Source organism: Daktulosphaira vitifoliae, unplaced genomic scaffold (genome assembly GCF_025091365.1).
Source record: "Daktulosphaira vitifoliae isolate Bord-2020 unplaced genomic scaffold, ASM2509136v1 Scaffold_4, whole genome shotgun sequence".
Classification (NCBI taxonomy): domain Eukaryota; kingdom Metazoa; phylum Arthropoda; class Insecta; order Hemiptera; family Phylloxeridae; genus Daktulosphaira; species Daktulosphaira vitifoliae.
The window spans coordinates 13,912,716-13,934,299 of record NW_026099575.1 but is presented as its reverse complement, the minus strand read 5'-3'; the positions used below and the strand labels follow the sequence as shown (position 1 = coordinate 13,934,299).

Genomic DNA, 21,584 nt, shown 5'->3' with positions numbered 1-21,584 from the left:
TTAGAGTTGGAGTGGGCAGAAGAGTATTATAGACGATTTTGAATTTGAAAGTAATGATTATAATTTTTTTTTTATTCAACAAAAATTTATTTTGCCAACACATCAATCATTGATTTATCATTTATGAAAAATTACTCGTCGTAGACTTTAACGAACGGATTCCTCGGCGAATATTATCAACAGGCAATACACTATTGAGTGTACAAAAACATTTTCCAAGTTAATGCGTAGTCGATGACGTTCAGTACGTAAAATAATTAAAATTTACAGGAAGAAGACGTAACAGGGTGTGAATGAAACAATAGGGATGGACTGACCGTGTTTACCGAAGCGTTTACAGTTTTCACAGTACTTGTACTTACAGTCTATGCATCTGTAATTGTTGTTAAAACCGTAGGGTGAACATAGCACAACGGAAGTCGTATGATACATAGATAATAGATGGGTTCGACTACACTATATGAATCAGGGAGGAAATGATAATGGTTTATTTAATGATTTTGTTGTAATTATTATAAAAGTATTAAGAATTCATTTTTGAAAAGATGAAAACAATGACTTGTATAAACAAATGTTTTTCACTCGCCTTTGAATTGCGATATAGAAGAAAATTAACGTCGCAAATTATTGGAATTGACTTTGGACTAAAGTCGAGTTAACGGAAGTTGCCGCAAGGAATTTCTAACGAGCGTGACAGACAGATAGGCGGCGACGTATCGCATATATAAACAGACGTGGTTAATTATCACACGAGTCAACCTGTGCAAAAAATAATCGATAGCACATGATGGCGAACGCATATGTTATTACCCAGTTCCGTTATATGTAAAAAAAACTTTTCTCTTATTTTACGTATAGTGTATTTAGAGGCGACGTGTTGACAGTCGTATGGGAGTTAAAGTGGAGCGTCTAAAAATAAACTTGCAACGATTATTATCAGAGTGTAAATGTAGCATATTGATTATAACCTATTATGAGAGATTAATTATAAGTATATGTGTTACTTGAGACAGTTTCTACATTTACCTAAATGTATCCTAGTAATTAAATACTTAAAAGGAATTATGAAACATCAAGGTTATTAATTTTTGTAGAAAAAAAAATAAAATTCATATTTCAACGTATGTTGGTGTTGTATTGATTTGCCAATAAGTAGGCGTATAATCACGTTTCGCTCAAAGTATTATTAAAAAGAATTTACAAGAGTTATATCATAAGTCGTTTCTAAGTTTCAAAGCGAACAATTTAATTAGTGTTTATGCAGAATTACTAGTGTCTTTATTGTATATCAAATAATATAAGAAAAGAAATCGACCAGGTTTTAAATTACTAAAAAATTATTTAGCATTTTTATAACACAAGTAAGATTAATGTAGTATGTATTACATAACTTAAAAAGTATCACGTTATCATTTCATTAAGAATCATATTGTTGTACAGCTATTAACGTGAGTAGTAAAATTAAATTGCAGAATTATTTGGCTGTACAATAGGTGAGAGTCGTTCAAGATTGTTTTGCGTATGGTTAAAAGGATATGTGATACGACGAAAACGTTCGTGAGATGTTCTCATTAACGATAAATGCTGTGTAATTATTTTCTGTTGTTAAAAAAAAATCTGAGAAACAGAGAAATCCTGGATCACAGAAGTCAATAAATCAAAGTGACGTGTGTGCAATAATGTACATATTATACCTAAACTTCAACCTTACTACAGTCATGTGTAAAAACTCCAAGAAAGCAAAAAAGACTATTGTGTGTACTTACAATTCTTTCAATTTCAACCGGACACCATATAAGTATGAAATCGTGATCTAATTAAACGCAGTGATCGTCTAGTCGTAATCCAAGCCGATGAGTGTTATAAACTAAAAACAAGAGAACTGCGTGCACATAAGAGTCTGATATAGAATATTTCAATATCAGTTCAACCTCTGAAATTTCAAAAATAACTGATTTGCCGACAAGAGATTCAAACAGCCGTCAGTGTTGTTCCACTATTTCGTATAAACATCTGCCCCGATTTTGGGGTGTACTCACTTCTCCAGGCGGATTGGAGGAGATCGGCTACTTTTAAATAGTGAATCTAACCTTTTCCCTGCTAAATCGGAGAATACTTCCCGTATTTCCGTACAAACAAAGTGCCATTTGTCTAACCCTCGTGCCAAACGAAAACATTACCAAAAGGGAAACGCTTTAAAATCAACACCCATTCGACTGATGTTACGTTTGTTTTATAGTAAAACTTAATGCGCCTTGTGTTGCTTTTTACGGAAAAAGGGGAAGAGTGACAATAGCTCTGTTACAGCCGGTAGACTTGATGTCCGCTAGCTGATCGTTGTGGTCGAGAGTGTGCTGCAGCGTTTCAAAAGATACCGATGGTACTTGAAGATTGGATGTGACCGCTTGTGACCCGAGTGTCGGTTACAGATAAGAATGACATATGAGTGAGAGCTGATACCAAGACGAGATTGAAATAAAAAAAAAAGTTTTTCTGGCATATGTGAAATCTAAAGTGAATAAAGTCTAACCAAAATAAAATCAATTTTTTATAGAAAGTTCTTTGGTACCAATTGCCAATGATGGACGGCTATGAAGTGTATACTCTTCATTAGACAGATCACAATCAAGGCTACGCAACGTTTGAAATTGAAATATATAAAATGTAAGGTACCCATATATGTGTATGTTAATTGCCTAAGGATTATAAACGCAAGCTAATACTGATTGATCATGTGAAAAAAATGAAAACAAATTGTTTAACATACATAATCACCACTACTTAATCATAGGACATCTGTTTAAATTGTTAAATCGAATGTCCCGTACACTTTTCATAATATCAAATGCTTAAACTGAGCTAATTATTGAATATAATACAATTTATATAATAAATCTCGTTCCTATCCAATTTAATATGTACGGTGGTATGTATGCCTATCTGTTTTTGCAGCACACTGAGTTCATCGATACTGCAAAGAAAAACTAAGACGAACACTGAACAAGGGAAAATTAATTTCATTGAACAAATTACACACGCGGTTTGTGGTTTTTAAGGCTACGGCAAGTAGCAACTACAGAAATGGTAGTCCAAGTAAGTACGCGCACATAAAAAGTTTCTTCGATCATAATGGCAACGTCTGTAGAGTACAAAATGTTATTTTAAAGCGTCTTATAATGTGATTTTTAAATCTAATTTTATAATAATGGCGTATTAGTCGCAGATTTTACTTATGGGCAATTAAAGTGTTAATTTCTATGACTTTATAATGTTATTATTCCACACGAGTGCATTTTTGCTTTTCAATAGTTTCTTCTATTGGCGTTTTCGAGGTTAAATGGACAATGAATGTCTAATTATTAGCTGTTATATATTAATAGAAAACATATTTTCATGACCTCAGTAAAAACTGTGTAGGGTAAACTTAAAAAGCTTTTGTAGTTCAGGAATATATAATCAAACCATAATTTCTATTTGGCTCAGAATCATAGTAAGCGTTTTTTTATCCTTGTATACATTCACAATATAAATTTGTACACACGGTAATGTAAGAATATCACGCAATAATTTGAATTCATTAAAATGAGTGCAGCATATCTCGAGCATAAATCACATAATCTCTAACTGGTACATTTTGGCAGACGTCCGTTGGTTTTGTAACGCCACTGTACTCGCCGATATTGCGCAATCAGTAGAATATATAAAAATTATTAACTGTAATATTTTTTAGCAATTAGTGGAGTTAAGAGTAATATCACTTTGTTGTGTTATCACAGTTAGCAGATCGGTAAATGGCAAATTCTAGAAAGGAAGTGATCACCTGTACTTCCTCGTTTCGTTAAAACAATAACAAAAATTATCATGTGTAAATAATATGAGTTTGGTTCATCACTGTTTTTCTCTTTCGGAAGTCGATTATGGATACTCTTCTTTTTCACAAGTAATAATAAGCTACTGCGCACTAAACGATAACAGTGAACGGTCGGAGAACGTGATTTATTTTTTTTTTTTTACACTATGCAGACTGATTACTGATAATCATAGACCGACCGCAAGTCAAAGACTACCAACGAAAGGAAAAACTCTTGGTTGGTAATCATGTGTGTATTCGATATGAATTAGTATACTACAAAGAGTATGTACTTATATGAGTTTCCATTTAAAGATATCATACACCAACAGCGCCATGTTTTGCCAATATTTACTCATAAAAATAGAAACATGATAATATAATCATATAGTAGACACTGTATAATTTCAAAACGGATTTACGTTCCCAGCCTAATACCGTATTCGCTGCGTATTATATTCAAACACCACCAAGTCATGAGGTCTATAAATCGACATCAGTTGACTCTGTAAAACGGGTTAAGATATATTCATACTCTACACACTACTTGTAACGAGTATAAGCGACCAAGGTCGTTGGTGTCATCCCAAGACTAGAATTGGCGACCTGTAAAAAGTGATATACACGTTTGCATCATTAACTAGTATTGCAAACGTGTAAATCGAACATTCGATTAAGACCAAAAAGTTAATCGTGTCTCCGGTTATGGAAAATAACGGCTTCGGTTTAGGATGTATCCAAAAAGAAGTGATCTTAATAATCTATTACTTAGTAAATACTGGCGTTTAAATTTTTGTCTTAATATTGTAATATGAAAAATCTATAGATTTTATATTTAATTAATAATAAACGTTTACAAAACTATTTAATTTGATTTTTTGTTTTACAACTTTTGTGTAAGTATGTAGTGCGAAAATTGCGAATTACCAAATTTATTGCAAAAAAAAAAAATGAGTTCAATAAATATGTGTCACACAATATTATTATTGTTAAAATTGTTTTATTATAATATAAGTAGTTTTCGAACTATTTTTTTTTTTTAATGAGTACAGTAAACTGCAAAACGATGTCTCCATTGACACTTTTGGCTCGTGAGTAAAATCAATAGATTACAAGTGATCTGATTGAGACGCGTTCAAGATGATCAAGAGAATTATTGTATAACAACGCACAACGTAGTCATTAAGACAGTAAAAAATATATAACGTTTCATACGGTTCTTGTTGGATATATAAAATATATAACGTTTCATATGGATAAACAAATCACAACGTGCTCATTGTTTTTAATAGTGAATCGTAGAACGCAAACATGCGATTAAAAAAGTGAAAATTTCCCCATCGTCTATAAGAAGCCACACCGCCAAAAGCCGAATTTTCACTTTATCTTCTTTCCCGTCTGCAACATGATCTACGAATTTAGCAGTGATGACTGATGACTTTTTTAATAAAATAACGTTTATTTCGACGGTAATTATACCGACTGAATGTATGCGAATAACTGCGTGTGAAGGAGAACTTTGGAAAGTTTTTTTGTATTATACAGCCGCGCCTGGGGATAGATTCGCGTGGGAGAAAGATCATCACACGTGTCTTTGCATTGTGATCTATCGATTAGGAGAATACGAGTATGATTTCGGCAAGAGAACAAGAAAGAATGAATTTAGAGAGTATGTAGAGGTCTAAGACGACTTTGGGTTCATGTCTATAGATCTTGTTTGTTTATTAAACGCGTGTCTTTTGATTTCCTCCAAAAGAACGTCGTATGTGACCCGTACGTGAAAAAATGATACCAATTTCGATTCATCAAGTATAGTCGTCGTTTACATTGACCTGTGTATTGGTCGTTTTATTGGTACACCGAATTTGGTCAACGAAGAAAACGCGTTGTAATCCAGTGGACGGCCGTGACGGGCCAAGCTAACATTTCTTAATAGCACAGCTACTGAACACAAAAATCATACCTAAACACGAGTAACAACTGATAATCAACATCATGTACAAAAATAAACACAGATAGATCAACTTGTTAGTTCCTGTTTTAGTATTACAGCAGAGCCCTATGAAAAATCTAGACAAACAATAGAACTGTATTCAATCGTTTGCCCGTTCGAAGATAATTGCAAATCATTTGGCGAGTCATTTATTCTCAACTAAGTGCGCCGGGTACAATTGATAGTCTATGGACGCACCCAACTGGTTTCCCTGTGTAAAATGTAAACACAAACACCACAATGAGTAGTGTAGACATACATATGTACCAAGTGCGTTAGCCGTCATCTTCTGACCATAGCTTATCCTTCACGTTCGGCGGGCGGTTATAATTATTTTGAGATGATTTTTGAGTGATTGTGTTGTTATCGTGTCAGAACTACCGAAACATAACAAAATTAATGATTACGCGAATCGTCACAACAGCAGACTTATTATTTCTCCTCGATGGCCTTGGTCTATTCAAATGTAACAATAATTTCAAGTTTATTCCGATTATTCCGCAGAGCTCTTTTATTATTGTGACCACTCCTATATTTCCCATAAGGTTCGATTTTTCTACAGTGATTTTGTCGCCGGACAAACTCCATATGGATTCAGAACCGAATGAAATTGTAAGACGCTTTTTTATGTTGTCAACCATAACTGCTACATCCGTTTCCAGTCAGATACAGTCTATGTTGATAAAAAATCAACAAGAAAAAATACCTATCGCAACAGCAAACTACGTCTGAGACTAAATATCAATTTAGTGTGTAAAATACACTCCCATCTCCTATATTTTCTTTCCCCTTTGAGATAATGACAATAACAGTAATAATAGTGTGATCTGCATACGAGTTTGCAAAGAGTACTGGAAAAATATATTAGTCACTTTACAATTACGAAAGCGCTCCCAAGGACTAAATCCAACAACACCGCGAAATTAGTGTTATTTAATCATAGACATTTATTTTTGTTTAATAATTTAGATTTTTTGCTTTCTGTGGCCTCCGCGTAGTTGTGGAAACGACATTCCGAATTATATGTCACTGCGACGAATGTGTGCCTCGTCCCCAATAGAAAAATCCTTGTATTTTGTATGCGTTTCGTGAGCTGAACATAAAGTCGCCGAACGACTTTTATTCCATGACAAATACTAAAGCTCGAAAACGACATTATCTAGATTTACTGGACCGATAAAGTACATTAGCAAATGGGTTCCAACCTCGTTTCATAAAACCGTTAATACATTTAGAAAATATAATTAAACGAAAAATGATTAAACAATCATAAAAATACTCAACATTTTGTGCGTGTTTTACAAAGACTTAAAAAATGAGGTTTTTTTTATAAAAAGATAATAGTCAATGACAACAATGACTGCTAAGAGTTTTAAATTTATGTCCAGTTACCTGTGGTGAGAAGTAATCCTAGACGACCATCGCTTCCCAAAAAAGAAAGTGGATTTCAAAATAATTTTTAATACGCCACAAAATTAACAAGCAAGAGATAAACAAAAGCAAACTGTTCAAATACACATTAAGAAGAATCGGTGACAGTAAAAGACAGTTATAATTTTAAATTAAAAAAACTTAACTATTCATTTGAACGTCTGTACTACTTCTATTTTTAGTTTTAAGACAATAGTATCGGAGAAAACATAAATTCAAAACATACCGCTGCATATAAACTGCCTTTGTCAATTAATTTCCCTATTGTTTTTTCCGTGTATTAAACAACAACACGTGTAAACAAAATGTCAAAAATGTTAACATACCGATAAATAACGTCAACGAAACAATAAAAAAACAACTACTTGCCGGACATTGAGGTGTCTGAATTTTGTATGGATTTGTTACAACACTTTTGAAAATAGAAATTTAATTAAAGTATCGGAGACTGATGACGGTCACATTTATTGAATATTACTCAGCCAACGATCGGGATTAATTAAGATAGATACATTGATTTGGTAACACGATATGATTTTACACTTCCGGTAGGATATTTAATTTAGGTGTATTAATTAACGTCATAAGAAATCGGACCGATCGATCGATATTGAAAGATAATGACATTTCGAACACGAATCGAAAATTTCACGACTGGCACGTTTGGACCGAGTCGAGATGTATTAGTACTGATCAATTGACTCGATGGTTGACGGTAATGATTACTGAAGAAACTTGCAGTCGACACGGTTAGTCTGCAGAAGAAAACAATTCTAGAGTATGTTCCCATCGTAAAAATTAATATTTAACCTTTTCCACGCGCTTAAATATTGGTTACTATATTTTATTTTATGTATACGCACATGAATACATCAAGTACAAGTGTTCCACGGTCCTTTCACATTTTCGAAAACAGTTTACATGTTAAAGCGTTAATTAAACATTGATGAATAAACAAATGCGCCGCAGCAATCCAACGGCGTCGTTGGTTTGCCGTAAAGGCGTACAACACGTTGAAAAATAAATATGAATATTAAATTATCGTCGTGCATGGCGCTGTGTTGTGTACGGTGGTCGTGCTCGATGGACCGTGCAAATCATTTGCAAACGATCATATTTCATGGGCATATTAAAGTAAAAAAGGAAGAAACGCGAAGGTTTCGTGGAAACGTTTTCGTAGAGTATGCTCGTGGGTATACACCGATATGGTGTTGTAGTGTCGAATAGGAAACTGTCAATACCTCACATCACGTCCACCATAATGTAAATGTTCAATGGTACACTGTGTACAGTTTGCGGTCATATGTGTAATTTGTGCATTGTTAATTTTATTTTAAATTTTATAATGTACTCACGGAAACCGACTGTCCGGAAGTCGAAGAAACCCCACGGTCATTTGGGGAATTTATACTTGTTTTGGCTACTGTTTTAAGCCACGCAGTACACGGTCACAAAATTTCCCACTTGAAGTCAATATTAGGCTTTACGCTTCCCATTAAACGAATTTTTTTAACCGACTGCTGGTTGAATTATCGTTGTGAATACTGATCGGTTAATTAGCCACAATTTTAAATAATACTGTACAAAACTGCATCGAGCCATACGTGTAATTATCGTTTCCATTACTTATAAATGTCCATTGACTAATTATTATTGATATTATTATTGCTGTACTTTTACTATCGAAGCAATAACGTTCAATTTATTTTTATCGTTTACCAATACATGCTTTGGTACCATAACATTAAGATATACTAGACTGGCAAAAGACGACAATCGTTTTAACGGATCGTTACGGGACTCACTATTATGCATTTTTTTATCTCGCGCACGATTATTTTCCAACCAGCAAAAGGCGGCGAATTCCTTTGGAGACAACAATCAGCGTTGTTATACTGTTGCGCACACTGTAAAATATCATATATAACTGACTAGGTAGAGTCGCATTGACTTCTGCAATAATGTGCTGTAGAATCACAATATATGCATAGGAATGACGAAGAAAATGCACTTCGTGATGCTTATCGAGACAATTGTCGTGGAAATAGATTTTGGGGTATAACTCGACAATATCGAAAGAATAAAAGCTCGCAGATTGTGTAACTCTGTCGTGTTCGCCAAAGAATTCGTGTCCACTGATAGTTAAGATGGCGCCCCAATGCATTCGACTATCTCGTCGCAATCTGTGTTTTTCTTACATTTTTTGCAAGAATTACAACGGTGAATGAATATAAAAACGATAACAATGAGAACGTGAGAAATTAAATTTGTAATCGCGGTGTATGACACCCTTTTTTATATTTGATCGACGACACAAAACACTGTAGAACGCAAATCACTTGGGTTACCTAATTAAACTAATCGAAACGTGCCCTACGCAATTTTACAAGCCGAGGGCACTATTGTGGCGTTATGGAAATCTACAAATATATTCGAGAAAAAAAAGTACACGATGATTAATTACTCTGGTAACGGTCCAGCGGATAAGTATGAGAATTCGGGCGAAATCGAAGAGAAAAGTCAAATGTTGACGCGCTTTTGCCAAAACAGCAATTTTATTGTGCCGCACGGCAACTACGGTACAACAACAAAAATAACATTATTAAATAGGCAAGACGTTGCACGACGGTAATTGATGAGAAGAGACACGGGCCATTGCCGGGTCACGAGTTGGTAAACAATAAAAAAATAAAAAATGAAAACTGTAGTGTTACCAGAAATGAAAGAGAAGCCTCGCGGAAAAAAAAAGAATACATCACTCGACGTTAGGATTGACTACATTTTGATATTTATTATTATTTAGGTGTGTGCACTAATAATGATAGTATAATTGGCGGTGTCGAACACTTTGTTTTTACTTTAGAGAGCCGATAAACGTTATTGTCGCTCGACTATGTTATTAAGTGCGTTTATTATGAATCGCAGAGCCGAATTCAAACGTGTGGAAGTTTGATGCCGCTTTCTTGTAATGCTTGTGCATGTGTTACAATTCAAAATGACTCTCACTCACTCGAAAATCGTATTACCCGGTGTGTAATAATCGTTTTTTATCATGACTGTTATTATCATTGAAGACGAAGAGAATCGGCCGCGATCGCATCTCGTATTTGCCGTTTCACACTTAGCAACGAATGGTTAAGAAATATAATGAATAACGTACCGAATTACAATAATGTGATATTTTCTTTGGCTGCACGAACTATCGTGTGAGTCGTTTTTGGAGTGCCCTATGCAAACGGCCGTCGATAGTATCGCGATTAATTGTCACGATGACCGAAAACGGTCTCTTGATCGCGCCGTCCTTTAGAATTTTTTATTTTTTTTTTGTACAATGCGAAATCGGCCGGTACGTCACCTCGGCGTGGCGCTAAGTCGTGACGGTTAACACTCCGCCCATTGTGCAGTTCACATATGAGATCTGAACTCGCATAAGGCCAATTACGGTCGGCAGCTCAGTGAAATTTACCACCCCGGAGCGAAAAAACGAAAATTCGCACATATTAAATGTATAATAATGATTGTTATTGTTACGTACATGGACATATGTAGAACGATAACGTTTGTTGTTGCGTTTTAAAAAGAGACACTCAGTTTGGAATCTTCAACAATGAATTCGCTTTTCCACTCACGAATCTCTTTGGAAAACTGATGCCAAAAGCTATGGGCAAACAATCAGTTCAGCACAAGGACATATTGCGGGAGATTTTGCAGGAATTCTCACGTTGAGATATTAGATGTGTCCGATAAAAACATGTAAAGTCCATTAAGAACTAGTACTTAGAAGGACGTTTTTGTAACTGATCTAAAATGTGTGTACCAACCGCACAGATTAATAACAACAATACGTTGCTTAAGAGGCGATGAGTGTGTTCGTCGAATTCACCGCAAACTTTTTTATGATTCTACAAAACGACTGCATAATGTGTGTTTACTGAAAGCAATAGTCTAATCAAACACATGTTATTTTGAATTAAATACATTTAAATATATATCTACACCGCTCATTGTATAATAATAACAATTCACGTACCTTAACAAAAAAATAAAACAAACTTAATACAATGTATAAGTTTCATGGCGTACAATTAGACATTAATACAATATGTTTGTGCTATGACTATATATATAAATGATATTATTAAGAACATATTTTGTTTTGCGTCACAGTTTGATACAGATATTAAAAGCGTTCTGCGGTGTCTTCCGGGACGAAGTTTTTTAATGAGTTCACACGACACATGCAGATAGTTTCAAGTGGTTTTGTTACCATTTACACCGGTTCGCCATCTTAAGAATATGAAACCCTAATACGATTTGTTTGAATAATATGTTTTAAGCTACTGCCTGTTAATGACGTAAAGCATACTTTCGAACGGATCATATTTATTAAATCTCATATCTAATGTATTATTACCTGTATGTATTTTTTTTAACAACGCCGTCAATATGAAGCACAACAACTGGTATAAAAAAATTGCGTGCTAAGAGTCGGATATTAGTGTTTTATAATTATAACCGTTCCATATACGAACTACCCTCCGTGTTTGTGTTTTAATGATAATTATGGTCATAAGATTGAACAGATTAGAGAAGGAAAAAACGTGGTTTTCTTCTTTGTAAGTTTGGAGATAATCACATGCGATTTCGACTTGCGACCAGCTGAAATTTCATAATTTTAAGGAAATTCCACAACAACAGGTAATTGTGTGTAAAATACTAGAACACAGTATTTGTTATAAAAAGTGGTTGTAATTGTCTTTTTTCATATTACAGGAGTTTTATATTATCTATTATACAAACTGTAAAGCCAACTCTAACTGTAAATGTCATACACATGAACCCTAACGTCATTTGTTTTGATATGTACCGTAGATGTTACCGTGTTATAGCGGTCACGGGTTAATGACTTAACAATAATCTTCATTTTGTTTCAGTTGACGCCAGAAAAAACTTCTAATTACGCGGTTTTTATTGTTTTATTGGGAATAAACTAGTTCACCCATTTTGTCATGTTAAGGTGGCTATTTAAATCTTGTACTTAATTATAAGGTTTAACATTTATGACGACGATTCAAAGAATAAATACAATTATAACGTCGTTAAAGTAAAAACAATAACAGCAGACTTTCGATCGCGTACTATTGTGTGAATCACTACGATAATAAAATAAAAAATTTAATAAGCTTTGTAGTAATTATGACGTTTACTGATCTTTATCGGTGTAGTTAAGGTCAGCAGAGATGGCAGGTAATATTACTATGCAGTTTACCTTGTACACATCACGCCGCATTTGAGGTATAATATTTTAGGAATTCCATAAGATCATTAAAAAAACTACCTAAACTGTGGTGTAGTTTGTCTTTAGCGTTTTCTGTTTTTGATTTGCGACCCTTTGTTCGCCTGACAAACAAAACCGAGGGGGTTGCAATGCCCCAAAGCACTATGTGGAAGTAACGATAGAGGCCCAAGCGTCGGTGACTATTGTACACGATAAACTGTTTGACGAAGCATAGCAATTCTTTTAATATTTTTGTACGGATAATATTTTCTTTATTCGGTTCTTACGCATCCTACCAGTCATTTGTTAGTAAAGAAACCAACGTTATTTATTTATTCTTATTTCTAATATTTGTTTTCTATTGTTTCGTTTATTCTGTACTCGCAGAAGATTGTGCTTCACGAAAGTTCTCAAGAAGATCATAGTGTTATCGATTCGAATGATGAAATATGAAGACACGATTATAATTAATCCGTTCAGACAATATTACTGTTTTTAGTAGTTCAGGCCATCGAGTCTAATATAATAGTGTCAATTATTATAAGAACAAATCGCTCAATAATACAAACTCTGTAACTGACCGCATGCTGTCCGTAGAGATAATTTTGTGCGGTTTATGATTCCTAGTAATCGTTATGCGATGATTACATTAATTTAAAAACTTATGATTATATAGATGTCTTGTTTTGAGTAAACGATTTACTAATCAACAGTTACTTGCAACCAAAACATTCGCAATTCTCACAATGATGCATAGTAGCACATAGTGGTGCGCATTAAACATGCACCAGTAGTAAGATCCTATTAGAGTTCAATATTAATAATATTTTATGAATAATTACACATTATCATGTTTTAATCATGCAAAACGAATACGTTTAACGCATAAACTAGTTTTAGGTATTCGAAGACTAGGTCGATTTTAACGGATTACGGCGATATGAGAAGTTCATTTAAAGGAATAAAGTTCCAACTAATATTTGGATACTAATTGCAGGACTATTGGTCCGGTTGATTTATTCAATAAACCCAACGGTTATTCGCGTGTGACAGTTGTTATCGACATGAAAAAACATAATCAGTCTCAGACTATAGCGAAGAATTAGTAATGGGCGTTATTACCAGAAATTCCCGTCTGGCCTGCAGGTAGACATTAGAGATATGCGTTTTTTTCCCCAATCAACTAACAGACAAGAGAGTCTGCGTTGGCGATCGGTACCATTTTTTCTCCATATACATACACAGTCTTTACCGATTTCATTGTCTTTCATGTTTTATTACAAGCCACGTAGTCAATTTTGTCGACGTTATGTTTTCAATGGGATTGTGAACGGTCCGAAGGTGTACGAGGCCACAGTATTTCTCACGGTTGCTTACCGCCGTGCAGAATATTAACGCAAAAAGTTGTGGTCCGACAATTTAAAAAAACGAACGATTGGGCATCGATTTATCAGTTTGAACCGCAAAATCTATTGGCACCAGACCGACTTGTTGCGAAATTGTAAGTTTGAAAAATAATAAATAAAATAATGTATTATGGCTGGGAGCATACTAAACGCATACGTGTAACGACCTCAACAAATCACTCGGCGACGGCTTGCTAACATTGTACTTATGTGAAGAATTTGCATCTTGCAAGGCATCATGCTGTGAGGTTGTGTGTATGCGAACATGACTGTATAGGATTGCACATAACAACACCATAGGGTCGGTAAACCTGGCAAGTTTTGCCTACCGGAGAGCTTTGTTAATTTACTCCACTGAATCGACTAGCATTAAAATAAAATTTATATTAAAAGTAAAAAATGACAATCCTGAGGCTCAAGTGACTCATTTCAACGGCAAGTACTTCGGAAATTCTCGGCGGGCGTTGCAAATGAGAAACAGCAGTGATTTTAAATGTGCTTTGCCGACATAACAAACTCGACAATCAATACACACAATACTTCTGAATACCGAGAACTAGATTCTTATTAATAATTCATCGAAATCGTATTTAAATATACGAGATGTGTTTGCGTTCTACTCTATAAACAAAAAATTTAATCACTCGATTGTTGAACAATTCCTATAGTATAAATTTGGTTCTTTTTCAATGTTCCAATAAACGCGGAAAATCTTTTAATGGTCTTGCACATTATGTGTGAAAAAATATCCGCCACTTAAATAATTTACATAATCCAAACGATGTCGTGCTTTAGATTAGTTCATAACATTTACACATAACACCCATTACAATTTTTTTAGTCTACATTTATTACTTACACTTACATGATAAAAAAAAGATACAAAAGACGTCCCTACAACCACAGATATCATGTAAAGTCTATTTGAAACTCGTTTAAAAAAAAATAAAAAAATTGTGTGTTCCTTAGATACTTGGAGCGTGTGTCCACCAGAGAACCGGTTTCATCGCAGCTTGAATGTGGCCAAATGATATGTACATTGTCAACAGAGCAATATATGAATGTAAAATGTGTGCGCTGGGTAAAACCCGTGCACCTGTACCCCCTCGTCGACCAAGCGTGCAAAATCGTAACACTATGTCGAAATCAGAACAGATGGGCGCACAAAAACATCCAAAAAGGGAAACTATCGATGAAAGTCATTTACAACGTTCTGTTGTGGACGGCTTTAACGTAGTCGTAGGAGCTGCCCGTTTTTTGTCGAAAGGCGGTTATTTATATTTACTGGGCGTCGGGTAATTTGACAAGATCACCGTTCTATTTTCGTTCCTACTGGGCATACTCAAGTCAATACGCCTAGAAAAACAGCAATTACAAACAAGAGCTAGTGCGTGTGGAGCTGAACACTAGTCGAGAGTCAGAAGTGTTCGTAATGGGCTCGGATCAAAACAGTGGCAGTGATTAATAAAACAACGTCTTGGAATTGTTTTCACGGAGAACAGATCGCGTTAAATTACACGAGTATTGCCGACAACGACATGTCAGGTGCGTGTAACCAAGTAATGGAGAATCGCGTTCTGCCACCGGTGTAACACGCGACTCGCACGAAGGTCGTAACCGACAAATAATTACTCGACCAACGATAATGATGTTATTAATAATAGTATTGGTCGGGTAGCCGACAATCGAGTCAAACGCGGATCCCTCGGAGACCTCGACGCCCGCGTTTGAGACGTCCATTGTAAAAGGTCCTATAGATTTACATTAACCGTATCGTTGAAGACTGTGTGTACAACTCGACTTGCAGTCGGTCATGGGAAAAACACAATAACACGAAAAAACAACGTTATAGGCACAGGTACTCACCACTAGACGAGCAGCAGCAGCACTCATCCGAGTCGCACATGTCGGTCCTGGTGCATGTGAAAAAAACCGAAACCCGTTGCGACGGCGGCGCACTAAACTAAACGACCGATTGCCATACAGTGTACAATTGCTACTGTTTGTATGCAACAACGTGAAACGACGGCGGCGGCGGCGGCGGCGACAGACAACACGCACGACGGCGACCGTACGACGGAATGAACGGACCGGCAACACTAACAGAGTCGGCGGCCACTGTCATATCGGCACGCTTCGCCCGTTCGGTCTTTCCCCCCCAGCCGTCTCGACTCTTTCTTCCCACCGCAATGTGATGTTATCCACTGCGGGATGACGATAATTATTGTTACTACCGTATCACTGTACTGGGCCTATACGTCATCGATATCATAAAAACCACCTGTTTTTTTTATTTATTTACCTTTTTTTTTTTTTAACTCGACTTCCGACCTCCGTGACCAACTCCAAGTCAAACCGTCTGCATAAAATACTGTTCTTGCGCACGGCATAATGTTACTACTATTACATTTGTTTGTTTATATGATTTTTTTTCAATTCTCAACGTATTAAACCTTTCCAAAGACCTCGTGACTTCGTGCGATGACAGTCCGCACAAATTTGTTTGTTTTATTTATACACACGAATGTTATTATTTTTTCATTTATTTCCATACGCCTACAATTTCCTCGTTAACGGTGTTTACATAATATTAACGAATCCGCGGCCAACGACTTTATTTACATTATTGTTTTTATTATTTTTCTTATCAATTTAAAATTAAACGATCTTGTGAAACTATTTCTAACAGAAATCGCTGTTGTGAAAATAATAGTAAAATAGTACAATAATAATAAAAAACACCTTTAATACAATTTTGATTTTTTTTTTATATAATAGTGATATTGTTTTCAAAAACTTTAGAGTGTTTAAATTAAACTTTAAGTATGATACTTGATTCTAATTATCAAAGTGTTTTGACCTTTTGGTAAGAACAATTTTTTCAAAATATTAGTAATTTAATTTAGTTTTGTGCAATTAGTATGGATTCAAATGTGGAATAAACTACTAATTAATTACAAAAAATTTAAATGGGGTACTTATTATAAGTAATCAAAAAAAAAAAACCAAGGTTTTTAAATCAGGTTCTTTTCAACTTAGTAGCACTTTTTGTACTAGATTTATTAATTCACTAAAGAATTAATAGCGATAAGAAATCTTACATAAAATACCGATGAAAAAAACTACGGATAAATTACTGTAAATTTTATGTATTTTTAAACAGATGCTTAAGTATTACATTATAATAATACTTACTTTTGCCATTACATGATACTTAATGAGCAAATAAGAAGCACATGTTTAGCATAAGTTATTATAGTAATACACAAAATACAAATCTTATACTTGTGAAATCTGCAAATCACATTTAACATTTCTTGTTATATTTTATAATGCACTCTAAAGCAAAAGTATTTTAATAATTCTTATGCAAATGTTGAAGCTGTTTTGGCATATTTAATTTTTTAATTAGTATTCAATTTTTTTACTTCATTGGTAATATTTAAAATGTGATATCGGAATAATTAAAAAATTAAACACACTTACACAATATTTGCATGCAAACATCATTGGAAAGGTTAGATGACGTATTAATTCTGGATATTATTTAAAATTTGGTTTGTAAATAATAACTATTATATTGCTGGAAATCATGGTAATCCGTTTCATTTATATTACTTTGTTTGTAGATTTGTGGATTATTCTAGATGATAATATGTAAATCTCATTAGACATTTTTTGACATTCTGTTAAGACTCCTGAAATTATTTGAATTATTTCTCAGAACGATATCAAGATGCATTAAAAGTGTTCATATTTAGAGTAGTCAATTGTAATTAAGTAACTGATTGATCGACACTTTAAGTATTATAAACGTGTTCATTCTATAGTTTTGTTTCAATGTATCAGAAGTGTAAGTTTGTAATGTTTGTTAATGAGCAAAATGTATTTATATTTTTAGCTTGAAGTCTTATTTTAACAAGGCGTTGTACACTTGAGATGTAATTAAACTTTATGTAGCCAAAACGGGCGATCCTTTCTAGAGCTCACGACTATAAGATCATTTCTAAATTCAGTCTCTACTAGTTTATTTACTTATTAAAAGGTATAACAAGTATATCTTAGAAAGAATGAAATCTTTATATTAAAGCGGATTTTTTTTTTACTTTGTCATTTGAATATATTTCATAAGTAGTCTAATAACTATAATTATAGTTAAACCTATTAATTAACCTAATACACTTAACGATTATATTCAAGTTATTTTAGTTGTTTATCATAAGACTAAGATAAAACAACTTAAAGTGTTAAAAATAAAAGAGAAAATAATAAATTTGACAAATGGTTCGTTGAAGGCGTGGCGCGATTGTCTGGCGTTCACAATAAAAATCTGAATCAAATTCGAAATATCAAAACTTGACAGATTGCAAACGCTGTTAAGATAGTGAAAGTATCCAAACGCCACATAAAGTAAACCAAATTAACTGTATATTATATTTTTATCAATATTGAATTAATAACTAAAAATAATTAGTTAAAAACTTTAATTGCNATATTGAATTAATAACTAAAAATAATTAGTTAAAAACTTTAATTGCCAATAAAAATAAAAAGTTCTAATTATTATTTATCTACGTAACTCTAATCAAAATTGGGAACAGTTACCTTCCTCATAGGCGCCATTTGTAGTGAGGGGATATAGAGGCTTAGCTCCCTAATTATGTTCATATTGCGCCTATAATTTGATTATTTTATTTTATAAATGATATCGTTTATTAAATAATAGGTAAATCTTTTAATGTCTTACTGTTTTTGTTCGGTTTTCTCTCAGGAGAAGATATACCTCGTCCTCCCAATAATAGTTATCCACAAATATCTTCTCCTAAAAATAATTTATATTAAAAACTATTGTACTAATATTACAGATTTAACTAACAAGAGAATTTTTTATGATAATAAAAACAATTCTTTTACTAAATACTATTAATATTTTTTTTATATAAAACCAGTAATTTTATTTTAACCCTTTTTTCTATTAACTCCCGATAATTAAAACCGATAAGGTTCTTATAAGGATATTACACGTTTAGAATTGTTCATAATAATTCATTTTAACGTTCATATTAGAACACAATTTCAACTAGTTAATTTGACCCAATTATATATATTTCATATTCCGCCAAGAGTTTTATGTTTTAACCTAAACATATGTTCATTGTTCATAGGTCCAACTTATTTTTATAATTTGATATCCCACGCAATCATATATTTTGGAAATCGTTGTAGTTTTACCAAAATAACCGGAAATAACGGTCAAACAAAAAATGATGTCTAAATAATAACGATTATTGGGTTCAGCGTACGAATTGACTATAATTATTAATTTCGATACTCTGTAATTCGCAATCAGACGGTTGACGGTTAAATTATTCATTCATGATTAAAATTTAGCCAATCATTTATTTTTGTAATTTAGTAGGTCAAAATACAATTTATAGTACAATATGATAAATTATATGGGATATATCAATTAATTGATATCAGATTCGTTCATGACTTTGAGAAACTATCCCTAGCTATATTATTTTAAATAAAATAATTATAAAGAAAAAAAAAATAATAATAAAATGTTAAATCAACGAGCTGATACTTTTAAAATAGAATCGAACAGGGTTTAAAATCGAATCAAAAAAACTCGTCTAAAAACTTTTATAGTTCTCATCATAGAAATAGAGATATTTTTATTGATCTTTAAATGTAAAATGCATGTGTTCTAATTACATTAGTTTAAACTTAAATCAAACAAGGACGCTCAGTACCACAATAAACATTTTATGATTATTTAAAAATTGACGGAATTCAAAATAATGCAACATTAAAAAATAGAACAAAATTTTAAATTACGGAAGGTAATGCAAATAGAAAATGCAAATATGATTTGTGAAAAAACTGGTTGTCAAAGAATAACAATATTTAAATTAAATTTAAATAAAATAATCTTGATTACGTACTCGTATCTTCTAAATTATACAAAATAATTTTGCGTTTACTTAATTTTAAAGTTCATAAACTTGTTTATAAGCTACTTTTAACATTTTTTTTGTAATTATACACTGTTAATAGTACACACGTGTAGTGTAATTGTTGACATGATGTATCAAAAATTCCTATATAAATAGAAAATGTTATCACTATTTTACAAAAAATTACCTTACCTTACCTTATATGCGCAGTGAAAATTCCAAATTTTTTTTTTTTAAGAATTTAACGATTTTAAATTATTTATATTCAAATTTTTGAATAATTGTATCAAATTAAATTAAAAATGATTCCTGTATATTTCTTAAATTTAAACAGTACATTATTCAAGTAACAAAACAGTATTTCTTTAGTATTTATTGTGATGTGTGATACTATTAATTAGGATAAAAACCATTTATGACTCAATTATTTTTATGAAAACCTTCTTCCGTGTAAAATCGGTCTGATTATGTGTATTACTTCTTAGGTTCACGAAAATTTTGCATAATATTTTCTGTTAATCGTGTGAGCATTTTCAATTATTTTTTTCTTTGAAATTTATCTGATTTACCTACAATCTTATGTAATGTTTTAATAACAGTCACGCTGCTTAGTTTTCAAACGAATTTAATAAAATTAAAACAATTTTTCCTACACTATATCTCTGTAGAAATCTCCAAAATATTAACATTTGTCTTTTACTGCAAAATTCATCGATTTATCTTGTAGATTGACATGAAGCAAAAAACAGGTCATTAGAATGTACTTAGCTTTCAAATCAAAAGAAATGCTATCAATTATTACAGTTTTTAACAAATAGGGATGGAGTAATACATGCAAATATTTATGTGTCGAGTTTTAAATACTAATGCATCGTAACGTTAAGTACAAGAAGATTGCGAATTTTTACGGCACGCCTTTAGGACTTAATTAAGCATAAAATATCGTCGTATTCAGTCTCCAAAACCTCGTTCATGACCTTAAGCACACGCGCACACATCTTCCATATAATTGAGCAGCTTAGCCGGCGGCTCTCACCGTTTCTATTGTATTCCGGATACATTTTGTGTTTTTTTCCTCCATTCAGTTCTTCATAAGCCATATTATTATTCGATACTTCCATTACGCACGTTTTAATAGACGTTATTAGAAGTGTACGGAGAGCACATTCAACTGTATGGGAAAAAATATGAAATCGACACACCCGCGAAACGCGTAAATCGCAAGTCAATCTTACAATTACTGGCGACATTGAAAATTGTTATCGCATCGCGTGCGGCACAGTTTGTCCAAAGTTTAGAGTGTTATTACATTTAAAATATTTTCTGTCAAGAACGAAGGGGTGGAGACAAGTGAAGGAGAAAAAAACCTGTCGAAGTTATTTGTTCGTGTCCGTGGAAAATTTGCTTCGGCGACAAAGGACTGCGTCGTAATTATACACTACATGATCTCAGTCCCCATTTGATCACGTCAGTGTGCTCATCACAAACGTACATTTATTACACATTTGCAGTTAATCGAGTAGGATACTTACCTATAGAGTTCAAATAGAGTTAAAACTTATAAAAAAATTTCTTAATCTAAGTTACCGAACATATTTTAAAATCTTTTACTTTTCGATTCCCTAATCAGGAAGTACAGAGTTATTCTCAACAATTTTTTTTT

At 33.2% G+C, this 21,584-nt stretch overlaps 1 protein-coding gene across 1 annotated transcript in view; it reads right to left on the bottom strand.

Moving 5' to 3' along the window:
- The window catches only part of LOC126905691 (storkhead-box protein 1), a 28,225-nt gene extending 12,161 nt beyond the window's left edge, over nucleotides 1–16,064 (bottom strand). The window contains exon 1 of the mRNA XM_050685661.1: nucleotides 15,825–16,064. The gene's annotated coding sequence lies outside the window, so the exon portion shown is untranslated. The remainder of the gene's footprint in view (nucleotides 1–15,824) is intronic.
- Nucleotides 16,065–21,584: the final 5,520 nt, after the last annotated feature.